The sequence below is a fragment of the Camelus bactrianus genome, unplaced genomic scaffold, assembly GCF_048773025.1.
Source record: "Camelus bactrianus isolate YW-2024 breed Bactrian camel unplaced genomic scaffold, ASM4877302v1 HiC_scaffold_34, whole genome shotgun sequence".
NCBI lineage: Eukaryota > Metazoa > Chordata > Mammalia > Artiodactyla > Camelidae > Camelus > Camelus bactrianus.
In genome coordinates, this window is record NW_027413949.1 from 458,767 (window position 1) to 477,717 (window position 18,951).

Sequence of the window (18,951 nt, forward strand, 5' to 3'; positions counted from 1 at the left end):
TGAGAATCCTGTTTAATAAAGGGTGAATTAGAAAGAAAGAAAAATATCATTCCTCAAGGCAAGAAATTAAGGAAAGTCAATTTTTGGGGATGCAGGGAAAAATAACAAATCCAAAGTAAGGATTTAGTTTAAAGCTGTTCTGGCATGAGAGTGACCACAATCTCCTGGCAGAAAATCACAGCTCCTCCCGGAATGAGAAGTTGTGTTTTGAATGAAACAGTGAACAGCCATTCCTAAAAAGGCCTCCTGAGTCTTCTGGATCAAGATACTAGACCCAAACAGCTCTCTTCCAAGGTCTCATTTAAATAACCAGAAAGGTTTTAAAGGAAAGAAGCCATAATCATAGTTCTATTTATTGACATTAGTATATGCTAGGAATTCAGAGGTGACTATGGAGTTGTCTCCTCTTTTATGGACCTTAATTTCTGTTTGACATAGTTGGGGAGCTGGGTGGAGGGAGGTTTTAGTCTGTTGCAATTAGCTAGGAAAGGAAATTAAGAAAGCAGTGAAGGGTGGGTGAACTTTTTAGCTGAGGACAGTCCTGTTCATTTGGCTTTTAATTGCAGGCTCGATGAGTTTTCACTGGAGGGAATTGATCTTACAGAAAATGGACTTAACTCAGGCCTCTTCAGAATGGACAAATGAACCTGGAGAAAGACAGTCAAATCTGTGCAGACATTGAAGTTCACGTGAACGTGCTGTATCCCTGAGCCAAAGATAGGACAAGTAGGCAGCACTTCTTGAGGACAGAGGGGTGGTTTTTAAGGTTCTCCAAGAATGAATCCCAGGGAACCGGGATGGCCAGTTGTCAAACTGTGACTTTGCTTTTTGGACGGTGTGCCCACCAAAGGTATTTTCCGTTTATTAGTTTTCATTTCTCTTAAATACATCTCAGGTGATGAGGACGTGGGCACAAGCATTGGACGCCATGTCGAGGAGACTTTGGATACCTGCCTAGAAGCGCGGGCACAGCTGCGGCTGCGTCATACATCTTGCCGCCCACCCCGTTGCCCGGCTCCGTGATCACGGCAGGGTGGTTCCTTGATGACCTGTCCATCTCCTTTGTGACATTGTAACCCACCAAAAACCGGAGCGTATTAGCTTGGCTTTGTTCTTTTCCATCCTTCTCTTTGAATGGACTGATAGTGGACCCAGTTATGTTAGCAGATGTTTTACAAGTAGGGCTCTCAGTACAAACCTTGTAATCCCCGCTGTGTGATCTAGAGAAGAAAGTTACATTCTTTCCAAATTGTTTTGATGCACTTATGTGGGAAAATGGTGTACGTTTGAATATGTATTTCCTCTTTGAATCATCATGGCTAGAGATGAATGTGGGCAGACATGGAATGTGTTTTCTGTATTTGAACTGTATGGTCCCCTAAATTCTCCCCAGCTTTTTAAAGTCATCACTGGAGTGTTACCTCCAGAGTGTCCCAAAGCATCCACCACTGCCTGTTCTTCAGACACTGTGAGTTTCCAAGTTGGAGAAGGCTGCTAGCTGGTGAGGCATTCTCTGGCACATCTCTGGCTGGCTGATGTGGGCTTAGCACCCAAGACTTGGCAGACAGTAACTAACCACGATCACTTCCATTTCTGGGACACTCATGAAGGATTTTATACGTATGCTAGTGGCATACGTTATTTCAATTAGTTTTCCCAACAATCATAATTAGATTTTTTCACCTCTATTAATAAGTAAACTGTCAAAGCGAGTGACGTGCAGACTTTGGACTGGAACACTGGTCTTTCTGATCCCAGTCTCTGTTCCCTCCCCGACCTATCCTTCCAGATGGCCAGGAGACTCTTCCTCAGTCTTGAGTTTCCTGCTGATATTACCACTCTCTTTGTTTCTAGGAGAGGAAAAGAAGTCTAAACTTACTTTCCAGTTGAAAATGGAATGGAGAGTTAACGTTGGAAGCCGGGAGAGTCTGTCCTGTGATGAAGCGGCCTCCTAGCCACTTCCACTGGGACGTCACGTCACTGTCTGGGCCCCTTGCTCAGCCTGTGCACAGGTGACAGCGCAGATGTGCCGAGCAGTCCTCCCGGACAGGGCAGTGGGTTGGAAAGGAGTTTGGGGATTTGGTTTCATTTCATAGGTTTCTGAGGGCCTTGGCCTGGCACTTCGAGTGGGACCATTCCCTGTCCCACATACTCGTGCTCTGGGCCCGTGCAGGCCTGATGTGGCCTCAGCCTGAGGCTCAGGGCCCGTGGTGAAGTGGAGAATTTTAGTCCAGGGTCTGTGGAGGCTCTGACAATTCTGGGTCGTGGGACATTGTCCAGGATGATAATAATTCTTCCCCGAGTTTCAGATTTCCTTGCCTGTGAGACGGGGTAGTAATAGTTTCTGAGATGATTGTAATGATTCAGTAAGGGGCGCAGCGTGTGCTGGCAGGTAGCTGGTGCTTAAGGAGCAGAAGTCGCAGTCACTCTGTCAGCCTCTCACTGTGTGCTCTGTGCTTTGAGAAGATGTGTATTTGGTGAAAGTCCTGCCCAAATACTAGGGTCTAGGTGAAACGTTGTTCCTTTACTTTCCCTTTCTTTTGCTCCTTCCTTTCTCTGCGTCTCATGTGTAGGGAGCAGATTCCTCTGTTTCAGGGAATACAGGCCTTTCTAGGAAAAGGACAGGATGAACGTGGATAGGTGGGGCCGGAGGGGGTCTGGAGCATCTGCACAGCGCTGCTTCCCTGCATTTCTGCATCCGGTCCCATCAGTGCACGAAGTCAGCCTTCCTCTTCCTTCCTGTGTCAGGTCTCTGTTTTATGGGAAAACATTTTTTACGTGTCTTTTTTCACTTACATGTTTCGTTCAGATGCTTGTTGCTTTTTTCCCTGTGCTTCAGCGTTCCTAGGAGAGAATTCAGCAGTGCAGCATCCTCTCCGAGCTCTATGAGTTGATCGGCTTCCACTGCAAGTCCGTCTTCTTCAAGTGGGTGGCCCCCGTGCAGCGCGTGGCCCCCGGCATCCCGGAGCCTGGCGGGAAGGCCTGCTACCGACTCCTTCTGCAGACGCTTCCTGGCTACAGTCTGTCACTGATTCTGCAGGACTTCAACAAAGGTTTTGGGACTAAAACATTGCTTCAGTCCGATTAACCATGCCTTGTTTGGGCCCTGCTCTCCTGTCTCAACAGGGTGAATTGTGATTCGTGTAGAGCAGGACACAGCAGACTTTTTTCTGTCAAGGGCTTGGGAGTCAATATTTCAGGATCTGCAAACCTCCTGATCTCTGGTGCAGCTGCTCAGCTCTGCTGTTCAGACGCCAGAGCAGCCGGAGAGTCCACACACCCACAGAGCTTTATTCACAGCAGTGGCTGGGGCTGGATTGGGTGTATGAACTGCAGTTTGTCCCCACAGCCTCCTCACTATTGACGCCTGTACCTGAGCGTGCATTTGCGACAATGGGTGAACCTACACTGACACGTCATCATCACCAAGAGCCCATACTTGACACTAGGATTTACACTTGGTGGTGTGCACTCTGTGGGTTTGGACAGATGTACAATGACACGTTTCTACCATCACAGCATCATACAGAGTAGTCTGTCTTAGTGACCCTAAAAATGCTCCTTGCTGCACCTCATTCATTACTCCTTCCCCTCTAGCCTCTGACAGTAACTGATCTTTTAGTCTCTGTGGTTTTGCCTTTCCCAGAACACCATACAGTTGGAATCAGACAGTTGCAGAATCTTCCCAGATTGGCTTCTTTCACTTAGTAATATGCATTTAAGGTTCCTCCATGTCTTTCCATGCCTTGATAACTCATTTTATTTTAACACCATAAATAGTCCATTTTCTGCCTGGACCACAGTTTATTTATCCATTCACCTACTGAAGAACAGCTTAGTTGTTTCTGAGTTCTGGTGATTATGAATAAAGCTGCTATTAACATCTGTATGCAGATTTCTGTGTGGACGTAATTTTCCATTTTGTTCAGTAAACACCAAGGAGCACAGTTGCCAGATCATATGGTAGGAGTACGTTTAGTTTTGTAAAAAATTGCCAGACCGTCTTCCAAAGTATCTGGGCCATTTTTCATTCCCACCAGCAATGCAAGAAAATTCCTGACGCTCCACATCCTCACCAGCATTTGGTGCTGTCAGTGTTCTGAGTTTTGGCAGTTCTGACTGGTGTGCAGTGATAACTCACTGTTTCAGTCTGCAGCCCCTTGATGACAGATGCTGTGGAGCATGTTTCCATAGATTTCTTTGGCATCTAGTTTCCATGTTGAGGTGTGTGTTGAGGCATTTTGCTCATTTTTTAAGCAGGTTATTCATTCTTCTTGTTGAGTTTAAAGAGATTTTGGTGTATTCTGGATATCAGCCCTTTATCAATGTGTCCCTGCCCTTCACCTGCAGCACCGGAGTTGTCCTTTGGGTCTCAGTGGAGTGTCAGCTCTTCAAAGAGGTTCCCTGTCTTCCCTCACCTAAATACTGTCCTTGAACTTTTCACTTTCATTGACTCACTTTGTTCTTTTTAAATAGCATTTCCCATAATTTGTAAGTACATTAAAAAAAAGGCAATGATTGAACACTGCCTCCCCCACCAGGCTGTGTGCCCTGTGAGAGCAGAGACCCTGTCCCCACTCACCATGTCCCATGACAGCACATGTCACATGTCCATGTAAATGTGTGTAACGTGAGGCCAAACCTGATGAGCAGCTATGACGACATGTGTTGGCTACCATTCATTGAATAGAGTTTGTTTCTTGATCTTAATTTTAAATCACATGAATGAAACATGTTTCTTTTGAAAAATAAAACAACAAAGCACACCTCCATGTGATTGGTACTTTCTACTTAGCCTTCTGACCCAGGAGGGGACGTTCACCATCATTTTGTGGAGGAGGTTGGGGAGGTAAAGTAGGAGAGTGAGATCAAATAAAGTAAAAATGATAACAATCAGCTGGCTTTATTTTCACTAAGACAAATGTTACTTTAAACCATACCTCAGCTGTTGTTCTGTTGTTTTAAACACTTCTCATAGAATTAAATGGAAGCCCACTAAACCCTGAAAGGGAAATTATGTGCTCAGGTCCTGAAAAGTGTTTATGTCTATTTCTTGAAATGCACATTTTCCCTGCTGGTTACAGAATGTCATGGCGGGAACACAGCCGTGAGCTGTGTGTGTCTGCCAGCTTCACGGGCTGCTCACTGTCATTTTCATTTTCTTGTGTTGCAGTGTATGAAGGTTTTCCATCAGACTGTTTGCTCAGCCCCTTCCTGAATGAGGGATTGAATTTTCCACAGGAAATCTTATGGAAGAGAGTGACAAGGCACATGGGTTTCCCAAAAAGCAATAGTTGTTATAATAAACTCTCACATTGGTGAACTTTTTGAATACAAGCGAGTTGAAAATTTTATCACTAGGTCATATGCCACAAATCTGTCTTAAGAATAAAAAGATTCAGATTTTATAGAAGAAGCAGTTTGAATCAAGTATAAATTACAATTTGTACACTAGTTGGTGTTAGAACATGTACTCACTCTTACCATAATTGCCTGTGGTAGGAACTGGATCATTATTTATTTATTTAAAAAAAATCCTCAAGGTTCTACTTGCCTCATTCTTGATGCGGCAGTGCTGAGGTTAGTTAAGTTGGGACATTTAGAATTCTTGGCTAGGTTTTCAGGACATTGATTTCAGCCTCTTTATCTTTTTTAGAATCTCTTCTTTGTGTCGGTCTTTGGTCTTTTGACAATGTGGAAATACTGCACAGATCAGTCTTTCCCTTTTTCCTGTCTTTATGGGAAAAGATTTCTGTAAGACACACTACTAGGACATTAAGCATTTTGTGTGGGGTAAGTTTGGTCGGCTCAAAGGATTTCAATTAATACGTATTAATACTTGCTATTCAGCTAATGATAAGAAAATTATAAAATAACTTAATTATACATCAATAAATATAGTACAATAAGCCCATCACCCAGATTAAGGAATTCACAAACATTTCCATATTTCCTTTATTCAGACCTTTGTTCTTTTACTTGTCCTTTGTTGAAGTATTTGACAGCAAATTCAAGAAAACATGTCATTTTACCCTATGTACTCAAGTAGGCATGTCTGAAAAATGAGGGCCATTTTTTGATCAGGTTTTTCCATTTGACTTATGTGCTCGTTAAGTACCAGCTGTATCAGGCATCTCACTAGGCATTAGGAATCCTTGGGGCAATGAGACAGTCCTGGCTCCCAAGGAAGTTAAGGGCTGATGGAAGAAACCAACACAGGAGCTTAGGTGCCTCACCTAAGGTCCCTGCGGGATGACACCAATTGGAAAAAATTTGTGCACAATACAGTGGGATTCACAGAAGGGACTGGTCAGACTAGTAGGGCAGGCCATGAGAGAGGCGGTCAGCAGGGCTACAAGAGGAGGAATCATTTGATCAGAATCTGAAATCTTTTCTGCCAACCTTCCTACCAAGCCCTAGGGCCCATCACACACAACCCTGTGCTGTAACTGTTTTTGATTCCTGTTACCACGTCTCCTTCAGGAAGGATTTTAAGGTGGAAAATATTTAAAATCAGTAATTGTTGCCAGAAGGGACATAGAACAAAGAACATGGAAACAACACAAATGTCCATCAGCACATGACTGGATAAAGACAAGGTGATACATATCTACAATGGAATACTACTCAGCCATAACAGATGCAATTTGCAGCAACATGGATGGACCTGAAGACTGTCATTCTAAGTGAAGTGGGGTGAAAAGAGAAAGAAAAATGCCATAAGACTTCATTTATGAGGAATCTAAAATTAATAGCAATAATAATAAGACCACAAATGAACTAATTGTTATTTTGATTTCTTGAATATGCTTAAGCACATATGACTGTCCTTTGTGATTGGATTACCATATTCTGTTTATTATTCTTTTGTAGTTGGCTTTATTCCTCTGGTAACTATGTAAGTTTAAAAATCTGAAACTCTAATCTGTTCTTAGAAACAATAATTAGTACATATATGTAACTAAAAAAATGCAGTATACTCTATACATGTATTTACATGCAATGTGTATGTGGAGTTGAACTGTAATAATTATACCTAATAATACTGAAAAAGGAAAAAAATAAAATAATATATAAAAAAACTAATCACCCCTCTTTAAATATTAAAACATTCAGTTCTGAGATTCTGTGAAAGACAGCATGGAAGTAGGTTTTTAAGATTTTCTCCTTGTTCCTCGGTAAGCAGCCTGGGCTGCACAGCTTGGCCGCCACAGGCACCCAGGACTTGCCGGCTTGCTCCTCACTTGTTGGGAGGAAGATTAGCTGATTCAGGAATATTTATGCTCTTAGAAGTTGCTGAAAACCCCACAGAGCTTCTGTTTACATGGAGTGTATCTATCAATATACCCCATTTTAGAAATTTGAACAGAAAATTTAAACCCAAGAACTGACAAGCACACGCTGCCCCAGCACGTGGTCAAAGCAGTGCTGTCACGGTGGCGTGTGTTGGTTCTAGAAAAAATGCACCATACACTCAAGAATGAGGGTGAACCCACAGATCTCATCTCAGCAATGCTATGAAGAGGTGGGACCCAAAGCCCCTAAAACAGTGCTGAAGTCCCCAGATGTCCCAGAACACACAGAGCCATGGGACCAAGAATCCAGTGTCTCATGGATCATCAGCCGTGGAGACCGCGTCCTGGGTCAGGAGAAGCAAAAGTAGGGATACCAGGCACACAGTCCTATTACAGCAAAGCTTTAAAGGTGTTGAATTGACTAAAAGAGTGGCAAAGATTTGCATTTAGAATACTACATTTCCTCTCCTGGAGACGTTAGAATGATAACACTGATTAACAGAGGATGATTGTAATGGATTAACTATGATACTGATGACATGAGCTGCTCACACTAACCCTGCACTCAATGTAGACTAAGCCTTTTATGCACACACTTCATTAGGTCTCCACATCCCTGCAAGGTGGCATTAAGCACTCATACAACCATGAAATCAGTGACTATAAAACAGTCACAAGGCTTTCTCTGCAGCATGAGGTAGCAAAACCAGCAAGGATTTTCAATGACAAAATCCAAAATCATATATATTTGGGAAAGAAAGCAAACAAAACACAGAAGGACAATAAAACAAAAGAGCAGATGGAATGGAAACTTTTATTGAAGAAAGCAATGATTGATTCAATTACAACAGGTAATGTCCCTGGTATAATTGAACCATCAATCCAATTTTTGGAATAGTGAGTTGTGAAATTACTGTCTCATTTAATATTGGAATTCCTAGTTGGACCAATTTGATATACATCACTGGTGTGATGTTATCTATTTAGGTAAATAACAATATTCATATTTTTTAAGGTAACAGGAATCATAACACAGGACTCCAGATTTAGAGAGAGAATTCAAACAACTACTATCATACTCCATCCAGTAAGGACAAGTGTCCCTGCGTCACCAAAACAATGAGAATTTGCACACAGAAAACACATTTCTCCAGTTGTGACAAATACAAGACCGTGAACCATGAATTACGAGAAGAAGCAACTGTTTAAATGCCATGGGCAAAATTTTTTATCATCTTGAAAACATCACTGATGCACTAAGTAAGAAAAAAAATTGTTTTACTAGCAAATCTAACTGACACAGGGGATTTTCCAAGTGAGAAGGTAATTCCAAAAATTGCAGTAAAATGAGTTAAGATGATCTGTGCAGTGACGGAGCTGATATTAGACTGACCAGCATCACGATTTCCGGTTTTACACTTGCTCTCTTCTTGTCACCTCTGACACAAGAATGCATCATATGATTTTTTTCTTTAGGGAAAAAAAGATAAATAAAAACTAACTAGAAGATGTGGTATGGAAAGCAGTAATGAAGTTGTCTAACCTAATAATGCAGCCAGTGTAATGTAGCACTTATTCGGGCACTAGAATTTTTTAAATCATGATTTATTTTATATCCTATTTCTATCCTAAAGGAGGCACTTAAAGTTTTCTACTTTATTCAACATATCTTGTGGGGGTTGTGATATACACTGGTATGGCAGTTTTCAGAGATTCAAAATCGCCTCTGTGGTTGTGGTCAGGAAAGGCAAGGCTCCCTCAGAGCTGAGACGGAGAAGGAATCCCCGGAGTCAGCCCCCGGGCAGCTTCCGAACCGCATCTGCTTGCACTTGGCACAGGACACCATCAGCAAGTGTAACTCTGACAAGGAGATTTCCCCGGGGACCTGGGAGGTGCTCTAACATTCTGAAGCCACTTGTTTCCCATTTAGGTAAGGCTTGGAAAAACAGTTTATTAGAAGTGACTCCCTTTGTATGTGCCTTTTGTCCTGAGAGGTCACTAATTAGCATAAATATAAAATACCCCATAATATAAGAATTTAGGTACCCCATTTTTCCATCTACCTGTCTATTTGTTTATCATATTTATACTTAGGTTACACTTTCCATGATGTTCAATTCCGGGCACCAAAAAAGAAAGGTTGCAAAATATTTCTTATAAAAAGCGGGAATGGGTCTAAGGTTTAAAAACCACTACTGCTAACAATAAAAGCCAGATAATATTTTTAACCTCAATTGCATCAGACCTTCCCGAATTCCTCCCTTAAGTTCACTGTTAAAACAATAATGGAATCTCTGTCCTTCCAAGACTCGGGCCTGATCGCCACCCATCCAGATATCTTTCTGTGGGTCCCTACTTGTCCTCGAGGCCCCCAAACACAACTTACGGGTTGAAATTTCTTCAGTGTTCCTACTGTAGGGGAAACCTGGAAGTCCCAGGCACTGTCCAGGAGTCACACCTACCTGCAAAAATCAAAGTCATGTGACTGAAATGGGACAACCCAGGTTGTGTGGTAGGGCTGAAAGCTTACCAAAAACAGGTTTGGGGGCCTTACCCAAGCCCTCCAGCTCCTAACATGAAGAAGTACAGGGAGGCCAAATTAACCACGAGACTGTGTGGCTTAATTACCCCATGAATAAAGGATTTGTGCCAGTGCCACCTTTAGACAGGGAACCCCAGAACCCAGACTTGGAAGCACCCTGTCCCCTACCCTCTGAACAAATATTCTCTCAAGACACATAGTGAGAGATGGGAGCCCCGGTGAGCTCTGGAATAAGATGCGACCTGAAAGACTGCTGGTAACAAATGGTGTGCAGCTCGGGCAACCCCCAGGACCACCAGCCATTCTGGTACCACTGATGCCCACACTTCCATCCACAACAGTTTCTTCAGGACACTTATGCACATATAACCATCACACAAAAATGATTGCTTAGACATATTTTAAGAGAAATAACATTATGAGAATGCCAAATTCATGACATGTCAGAGTCAAGACCCCAGAGTATTTACTGGATGAGATCTCACGTGTGCCCCGCAGTGAGCTTTAAACCCTTAGGACACAGTCATGGAACAGTAGGCATTTTCTTTCTTTCCTCCAAGTTGGCTTTACTGGAGAACTCCGTAGACACAGGAAGACTCTGTTTCCCACCTCTACTACTTACACAAAGGGCTCATCACGTGGTGAGGGATCAGCGCTTGTGCGACCGGCTCCAATGTGAGCACTCCAGTGCCCAGCTCCTCCAGGAGCAGAGCTCCCCCCACAGGAGCAGAGACCCCCCCAGGAGCAGAGCACCCCTCACGGGCACTGCAGTGCCTGCAAGAATCAGGAGTCTGATGAGTGAGCCTGGGGCGGGCAAGTCAGGAAGCAAGCACCGCTCCCTCAAGCTCTGCAGGTGATCTCTGTGTCATCTTGAATAAATACAGTCAGCATTAAGATGTTTGACAAGAGGGTAAAAGGTAAGGCCTCTCCAAATCTCCTCGCATTCCTTTAGTTGGAGACCTGGTAGAACACATGGCGACAAGAGAAGCTGGCTTTTCATGCCCACGTTGGCCTCAGGGCTACAGGGGAGGCCACGGTGCTGCCTCCGCCCCACTTCCTGCCTTCGTCCTGCAGACCTCACAGGGGCCGCTGACTCGTTTCTCTGACTTTCTCTCCTTGGTTGTGCTACACTTCCAGCTTTTAAAAGCTCACAAAATCCTCACTGGAAAATCTTTAACAATGAACCCAAGTCAAATGAAATCAACCAAAGAGACACACTGCCTTCTTCATTACTTTATATTTTAGGATGAAATTCTTGAAGACGACTCCCTAACCTGAAGGGGTAGATGGAGGAGAAAAGAAAACAAGACAAGCATTTTTGGGCCCATAAAAAATGAGAGGTAACCAGATGGTGTCTAGTCTTCATTGCAACTCTCTGCCTGCCCCAATTTCACATGCCCCTCCCAACTGAACCCATCAGAACTCGACTGAAGGAGACGGCTGTGCAAATTTATTGGAAACCAAATAAATCACTATGGAAACAGTCTCCCAAACCCAGCGAGAACACTGTAAGCTGACCAGTGCCAGGATCTGAATACGTGCAGATCAAAATTCCGACCCCCTCCCTGGTAGGTGTACTTACAGTGGGGGTTGTCGCCGTGCAGTTTGTCTGCATCCAACATATAAAAATGAAAGGGACTCCACTTTTCAACATCACAGTCCCTCTGAAACAACTGGTGGTCAATTAGCGTTTGTCTCCAGCAAAACTCGATTTTCTCCCCTGCATGTGGAGGTGAACACACAGAAGAGACTGATGATCCCCGCTGCGAGTGTAGCTAAGTGTGTCTAGGCAAGCTGGCTCCATCAGCATCCTGATGAGCAGGGGAGTGTGTGAGCCGCGGGGCTCTGCAGACTAATGGCCAGGCAAGGAGGGCGCTTTCTTACATTGGGGAGAAAAAGGCTGGAGCAGCACTCGCTGGAAATAAATTCTAATTAAACCTTCAGGTGCGGTTCCTGCAGCAGAACCCACGCCAATAGATGAGGCTCCCTCCGTGCTGTCCAGTCATGTGAACCAGGCTCATTAATATACATGTGTGTTTGGTTTAGCAAGTGAATCATGTCTGTTTTCTGGAAATTACATGAGGGTGGAAAACCTTCCAAACATGTTCATTTATTTGCTGTGGACTTTGTTTAATCCTCTTAAGAGCATTTAGAATGACAAACTTCTTAAATTAGCATGTTTGCCTGAGTGACCTTTCCAGGCACATGGGCCGAAACCTAGGACAGCCCAGAAGCAAATTCAAAACCGTTCCAGCTGCACAGCACTGCAGAATGTGTCCAGTTTGAGAATAAGGATTTTTTCTCCACACACTTTTCCTCCTCTGCCCAAATTAATCAGCCTCTGCTGCTCTTGTGTAATGAGTATTGTATGACTCATCTTCTCTGCCTGTAAAATGGAAATGGGAAATACTTCTGCCCAATAAAATGACATAGAACTAAGCCCCAAAATTATATATATTTAAAAAAAACAGGGCTTTACGCTGTCCAGGGATATGAATCATTTATTTAATATATCAATTGTTACTAGAATAAACTTTTTAAAATGTAACCCCTCCTCAGAAAACTTCAACTACTATTCGATAAAAATATCACAGAAAATTTCTGAAAAGAATTTAAAGGAAAATCATTTTTAACTGAATCATGTTCTAGGCACACTGAATAAATTCTTTTTAGAGAACTACTTGTTTTTAATAAATGACCTATAAAAATACACCCAGCATTAACCAGTAAATCTTCATTCCTTATTTTAAAATTCTTAAGGCATGCTATATTTCTTAAATCAAATGAGGAGATATTTGCAAGCCAATGGGCAACGGAATTACCTAAGAAGACATTATAAAGCAGCAAGAGCAACTAGCACTTTGCCAAGCATTCTGCCTAAGAGTCACTCGTACCATCTTATTTTGACCTGACTGCTTAGAGGTGAGCTCCATCAGCCCATTTAACACATGAAGAAACTGAGGCTATGTGTGGTCATGTTTCCAGTACTTGGTGGAGCCAGGATCCAAACCCGGATCTTTGTCTATAGAGCCTGTGCCTTTACCAGATCACACTAAATTTCTCACTCTTCAAATGCACTCAGTCCCCGAGGTAACACACCTTCCTTGCATTTCTAGGAGTTTTAGGAATTACTGAATTACAAGGACTAATCAGACATTTGTGTGAGCTAATTTTATATTTTCTGATTTTCCTGAATCAGTTCAGGCTGAATTCATTCTACTTACGAGAAGTCCTGAGGCAGAGGAGAGAGGGGAATATAAGCCAGACATAAACAATTTCAAGAGATCCACTTCATCAAGGAAGCAAAGTATTAAGTAAGCCATTCTGCAACATGCTTGTCAATAAACCTTGGTGTCTCTCTCTCAGCCTGAAGGAGGGTAAGCCCTCCAGCCCATCTGCCTTCCAGCCACATACCCTGGATGACCTTGGTTCCCTCACCGGTGACACATGTGTTCTCCTGGGACTCTTTGTAGAGATTAAATGATAAAACTGTATGCAAAGGGGCTACTTCATTGCCAGACAGTAGGCACTAAACAAATAATAAAATTATTTTGTTTCATGAAAATGGGAGGCAAGTCTCCCAATTAAACATTCCTGATAGAATCCCAACAAGCACTTTAATTTGTCTACAAGAAATTGTAAAATAGCATTTCTTTTTTGAAGGCCGTATCCATTCTCCCTACTTTTTACAAATCCTGGCTGTTATCCTGAAAATCTATTCCCAGAACGTGGCATCCATCTCCCATATTTAAATCCTTTAAGTTTGAAATTATGATGAAGCTTGGGCACATAAAGATTCACACCATAATTCACAGAATAAACAAAGACCACAGGAACAGGGCCACCTCCAGACCCCATGTGCTCAGGACAGGCTCCAAACTTCACAAAATCAGAAGCATACTGTTTGAAGAGAAAGAAAATTGAATGTGATCAAGGAGGCTGACATAGAGCACTGGCCGGCTCACGAGACGACCCCGTCGCCCCCTCGTCTGACCTAAGTCATCGAACACAGTTATCCGTTGATCTCTAACTAAAACTAGAACACGGTTAGGGTTGGAAAGTAACATTTTTTCCTACAATATATACATATTGTCAACTAAAAATTGGCACTTGTCATCTGCCTCTGATTTGGTTAAGTCATGAGCCACTGCAGCTGCTGACTTTCAACACCCTCTGAAAGTAGTTAAGTGTGGAGATCAGGAATGGGGCGCTCTGTGCTCTGGGAAAATGGGCAGAAGAGTCTTCAGATAGTTAGACATTTTCAGGAAATTTTATGCGCCCAAATTCTTACATCCCCTCCTATCTAGAAAAGCGCTAAAATCATTAACAGAGACACCTGCTTCTTGACTAGCAGCAGCCTCTGCCTAAACTTGTATTGGACCGCACGTCCCCCTTCACTGAAATCTTATATAATTCTGAGCTCCCCCTCCTCTTCAGAGCAGTTCCTCCGAGCTCTCTGAGATGCTGTCACCTGGGCTCTGGTCCTTATTTTGCCCCAGATAAACTTTAACCAACAACTCTCACGTTTTGTGGTTTATCGACAGTACCACAAAAATTAAGCTTACATACTTGAACTCAGAGTAAACATTCAGTATCAAATATTTCTTGACTTAAATTCCTATTTAAATGTAAATAATTATTCCATTTCTTAAATATAACATCTTTAAATATAAATTAACAGATATTTGTGAATCTTTGAAAAATATAGTCTAGAAAAAAATTTTAGCAATTAAAAAAGCTATTGTGTGGAGCTTTAGAATTTCAAAAGTGGAAGAGAATAGTATTGTAACTCAAGTTCTTGTTTTAAATGCAGAGATCCTGAGGCCTCAAAAGACATATCAATTTGCCTGATTTTATACACTGTCCTTTAACAGAAAACCTTGAACTAAGTTCCTGGTCTTTGAGAAACCAAGACTTGCTCTGCTGGTGCAGGGCTGAAATTTATGAAAATGGGTCGTGAGAAAGAACCAGAATGCGGGGGCCTGGGCGAGGCAGCGGAGGAAAGGAGGGTCTCACCTTGTCGTGGGTGAGAAATAGTCTCCCTCAGTGCTGGTGTGATGGGCATCCCTCAAGTGCCTGAAAACTACTATTTAGCACACCTGCCACCGAAACGCACACAAGCTGTTTAACTAGAAGGCTGACCAGGAGGCTTTCTCAGTGACACAACAAGCTATTTTCAAGTTAACTCTACAACTACAGGAAGAGAAAGAATAGAAAGCTGGTATTAATTATTAAAAATTTACACCAAGAACCATGGAAATTCCAGGAGAAATATAAAGACGTTGGAAGTTTCATTATGCTAGCTTACTGCCAATTCATTTGTCTTAAAAGCTGTGCTATAAAATATATTGTCCTTTGTTGTTCCAAATCACATTTGAAAGAAATAATGTTTCTTAAGGGTGTTTCTGGAAATTTCTTCTATTTCCTAACACCAAATCTCAGACCCTTAAAGAAATTGGGGGTTGGCATTTCGTCCACTGTTCTCTAGGCAATTTGTTTTTCCTTCAAAGAACAAGGGGGGAATCACACAGAAAAGCATTTGAGCATCAGGCTGCTTACATTTCCTCTGGGAGTCTTGGAAAATAAGGTGGAAATGAACAGTAGGACAGAAACATGGCGGGAGAGTCACTGGCTAGAAGGTGAGAACAAATGTGTTCTCCAACGTGCTCTGGTAGCCACTAGTTTAAATGAACTGAGCAATTGTTCGAGCATACACGCACTTCTACGGGAAAATCTCAACCGTTACCAAACGATCAGTGCAGCCCGAAGCAATGGACGGACTGCGGATGCCCCCGGCGTCTCATCGTGTTGTCTTACACCATGTGCAGGATGAGCAGTGCCTACCCGCCCCCTCCCTCCCCTCCCCTCGATGGAGATGGCTGGTCCTGAGCTGAGCTTACCTCATAGCAAGCTGTCTCTCAGCCCTCTGTCTAAAGCAAGATAAAAGCAGGAAAGCTACCTGGGACTTTACAGAACCAACCCAAAAGGGAACTGAAGCACCTTTCTTCCCTCCTTTCTGCTGCCTGGAATGTGGGCCTGATTTTTGACCCTCAGGCAGACACTTTGGGCCATCAAGTTGACGGGCTGAAAATAAGAGGCATCTGGTTCTCTGACCCTGGGACCTTCATGCAAACCAGCCCTGTGGTACCGATTGCTTGACTTCTTTATGTAAGAGGGAAATACAAGTTTAGCATGTGTAAGCTACCGCTGTTATCTGGGGAAGTAGGTGTTGTACATTGCCACGGTAAGTCCTAATAATAAAGTTAAAGATTCACCAAAAACTATTTACCAAATAGTTAATAAATGATAAAGAGTTCCTGATTTTTGTTTTAATGCTATGAAATGTAAATCAAGTTTCAGCATATGCTAGTAAAACAAGACACTGTGGAGAAAAAGCAAAACAGAGATTATAGAACAGAGACACAAATCCTCCTCTTCTCCAAGGCACAGGAGGACAGCCGTGACTCTACGTGCCAAGGTTAGAGTCTCATGGGCTCCCTGTTTTCCTTGCCTTGGGTTGTCTTTTCTTTCCAGCCTTGGGAAAAATGGATGACTGCTGGTCAAATCATTTCAGGAGCAGCTTCCATCGTGTAGAACCCCTGTCTCTTCCTTTCCTCTGCCTCCTGGAATGTTCTGACACAATTAATCAGTCCAGCCTTCTAAATTGAGCAAATGGAGCTCAATCAATCTGCTTTTAGACAGAGTTAGGAAACAGACATTAAAAAGCATAACTAGGAAATCTTATCTTCCAGAGGTCATTGCACAGATGAAATAGGAGAATATCTGTGAATCACTCTGTAAACACTAAGTACAATACAAACAATATTAGTACTGATTCTATGTCACATTCTTCAAAAAACGAAAACAGAATAGTTTTCTACCAGAAGGAGAAGGTGCTTTACAATTTTCTGTCACTTTAATTCTTCAAAAGTTTCTATAAAATTGATGTCTTTAAAAAAATCAATGCACATTAGGGACTAAATTTAATTCCTTCATCTTCCCCTGTTTAACAGATATCAAGAATGATACCATTTCTAGACATTTTATCTAGGAAAGCCTTTGGTATACATGAGGCACAGAGCATGACAAATTGTCAGTATCACTCAGGATAGGAAACCCATGTTTGATACCCGAACTTGAAGACATGAAGAAGATGCCTGGCATGTCCCACTGACCTTTCAAGCTGTTATTTTTGAAACACTTGTTTCTTCTTGGTCCAGAACAGACCCGCATTTGTTGATGTGAGACTCTTTAAGTGAAAAGGTAAACCCATCATTACACTTTAGAGACTGAAGCCTTACCCTCCTCATCCATGTGGACATAGCATCCTTACTGATTCCTAACATGAAAAATGACCACCAATGACATCTCAGGATGCTCCAATGCAGAGGTTCTCTGCTGCAGTGAAGAGGAAAGAGCCGTGTGCTTCAAGATGTACTTACTGTCTGTAGCTCACTTGGCAAGACACGGCAACTTGTCTAAGCTAAAGCTTAAAAGTGGAAAATAGAGACAACATCCATGGCAAAGGGCATTCAGAGGCTAATTCCTTGGCCCCACTTCATCGCTTCTCAAGAGCCGTGGGCAATACCTTGAGAAAGGCAGCAATACGTTACCCAACTCATCAAAAAGCTGTGCCTCCTACTAATTGACAGTAAAGCAAGTGTCATCTGGCTCAACAGATCTCCCTGTGTCTCTACAGTGGTCGTCTACTTTTTCTTTATTTTGTCGGTTGGGGGACACTCCTTTTTTGAAAATCCTCCTCCCTGCAGTAGAAGTTCTTATTTTCCCAACCAGAATGCAGGCTTGAAGGGGGGCAACAGAGCTGAGAACACATAAATCAGTATTTATTCCTTGATATATTTTTTACACATGGACTAAAAATCATTGGGTCAGTTGGACATCAATATCATATCTAATTTACACTATTGTCAACTTTCATTTTACTACCAGCTCCTGAAACAGTCACGTGGTCACTAGGTTTATTTTCCTTCCCTTGACCCATGGGTTCGATGATTTCTAACCAGACACAATAGCTTTTTGAAAAGAAGTCTGTTTCACCTTTTGCTTTTAAACTAAACTTGTGTGCTTGACCCTGATTTCATTCTAACATTCACAAAAATCTATCCAAGGACAACCACATTTAACATCATCTCTAGATGTCTTGAATACAATGGTGAGTGATTCTTCCAGATCATTAAACTATATATGCACATTATGCTGTGGTCCTATTCAATTTGTGGTGTTTACAGGAATCGTTACCTCTTTGGATACTTTATTACACATTTAGCATTTCTTTATCCAATTCAGTTACATTAATATATAAGATTTCAAAAGATCTGCTTTCTCAAAATGATGATGTTTAACATCTATAGTCTATTTTAAATCAAGTAATTCAATAAGGTTGTCAAGGACAGCAGTGAAGGTTGTGTGTGGTGATTGCTGCTTCAGAGTCTCCAGTCCTGTCCCTTGATCTTACAGGTGTTTACGCATCCTTGTCAATGTCATCACATCAGTCTATTAGGAGCTGAAATTAAACTACCTGGATGCTAATTTTTTTTTAAAAACAATATACTCAATTTCCCCTTCTAATACTTTATTGTTTCTCATACTGAGGCTCACCAGTTTTCCTAATATATATATTTGGTGGGGAGGGGGGCACAGCTCTGAATGCCTGCAGACAGCACCAACTCTATAAGATTAACCAGAGGTGGCCGTGGATGTTCTGTGACTTCAGCCACTGAGCACGAGCACCTGCTGTCCTTCCAACTGTTCTGCCTCCATTATTGACAGCTCTGAAGGTCACTGCCTCTTGTAAAATTCTACAAAATTACAGTTCATATATTTTTAAAAGTTATAAATTTGTGAAAGTCGTCTGCTGTTTGTGTAAAAAGAGGGGTACTTCCTTTTGCTCATTTCAGGCTAAACTAAGTCCAGAAGGACACACACACACACACACACACACACACACACACACACACACACACACACACACACAGAGAGACACACGCAGTTCTGAGTGCCCCCAAGGAAAAGTTTGAAAGGCTTCGGGACAGTGGTGGCACTCAAACCTTTGGAATTTTGAGCTCTATGAAAGCATCACTTATTCAGAAATTA

The 18,951-nt window shown here is 42.3% G+C and overlaps 1 long non-coding RNA gene across 1 annotated transcript; it reads left to right on the forward strand.

Moving 5' to 3' along the window:
• The first annotated feature begins 1,752 nt into the window (after window positions 1-1,752).
• On the forward strand, window positions 1,753-3,893 carry LOC141576792 (uncharacterized). Its single transcript, XR_012505216.1, has 2 exons — window positions 1,753-2,012; window positions 2,840-3,893. It is a non-coding gene; the product is annotated as an uncharacterized LOC141576792 (long non-coding RNA).
• The last annotated feature ends 15,058 nt before the right edge of the window (window positions 3,894-18,951 follow it).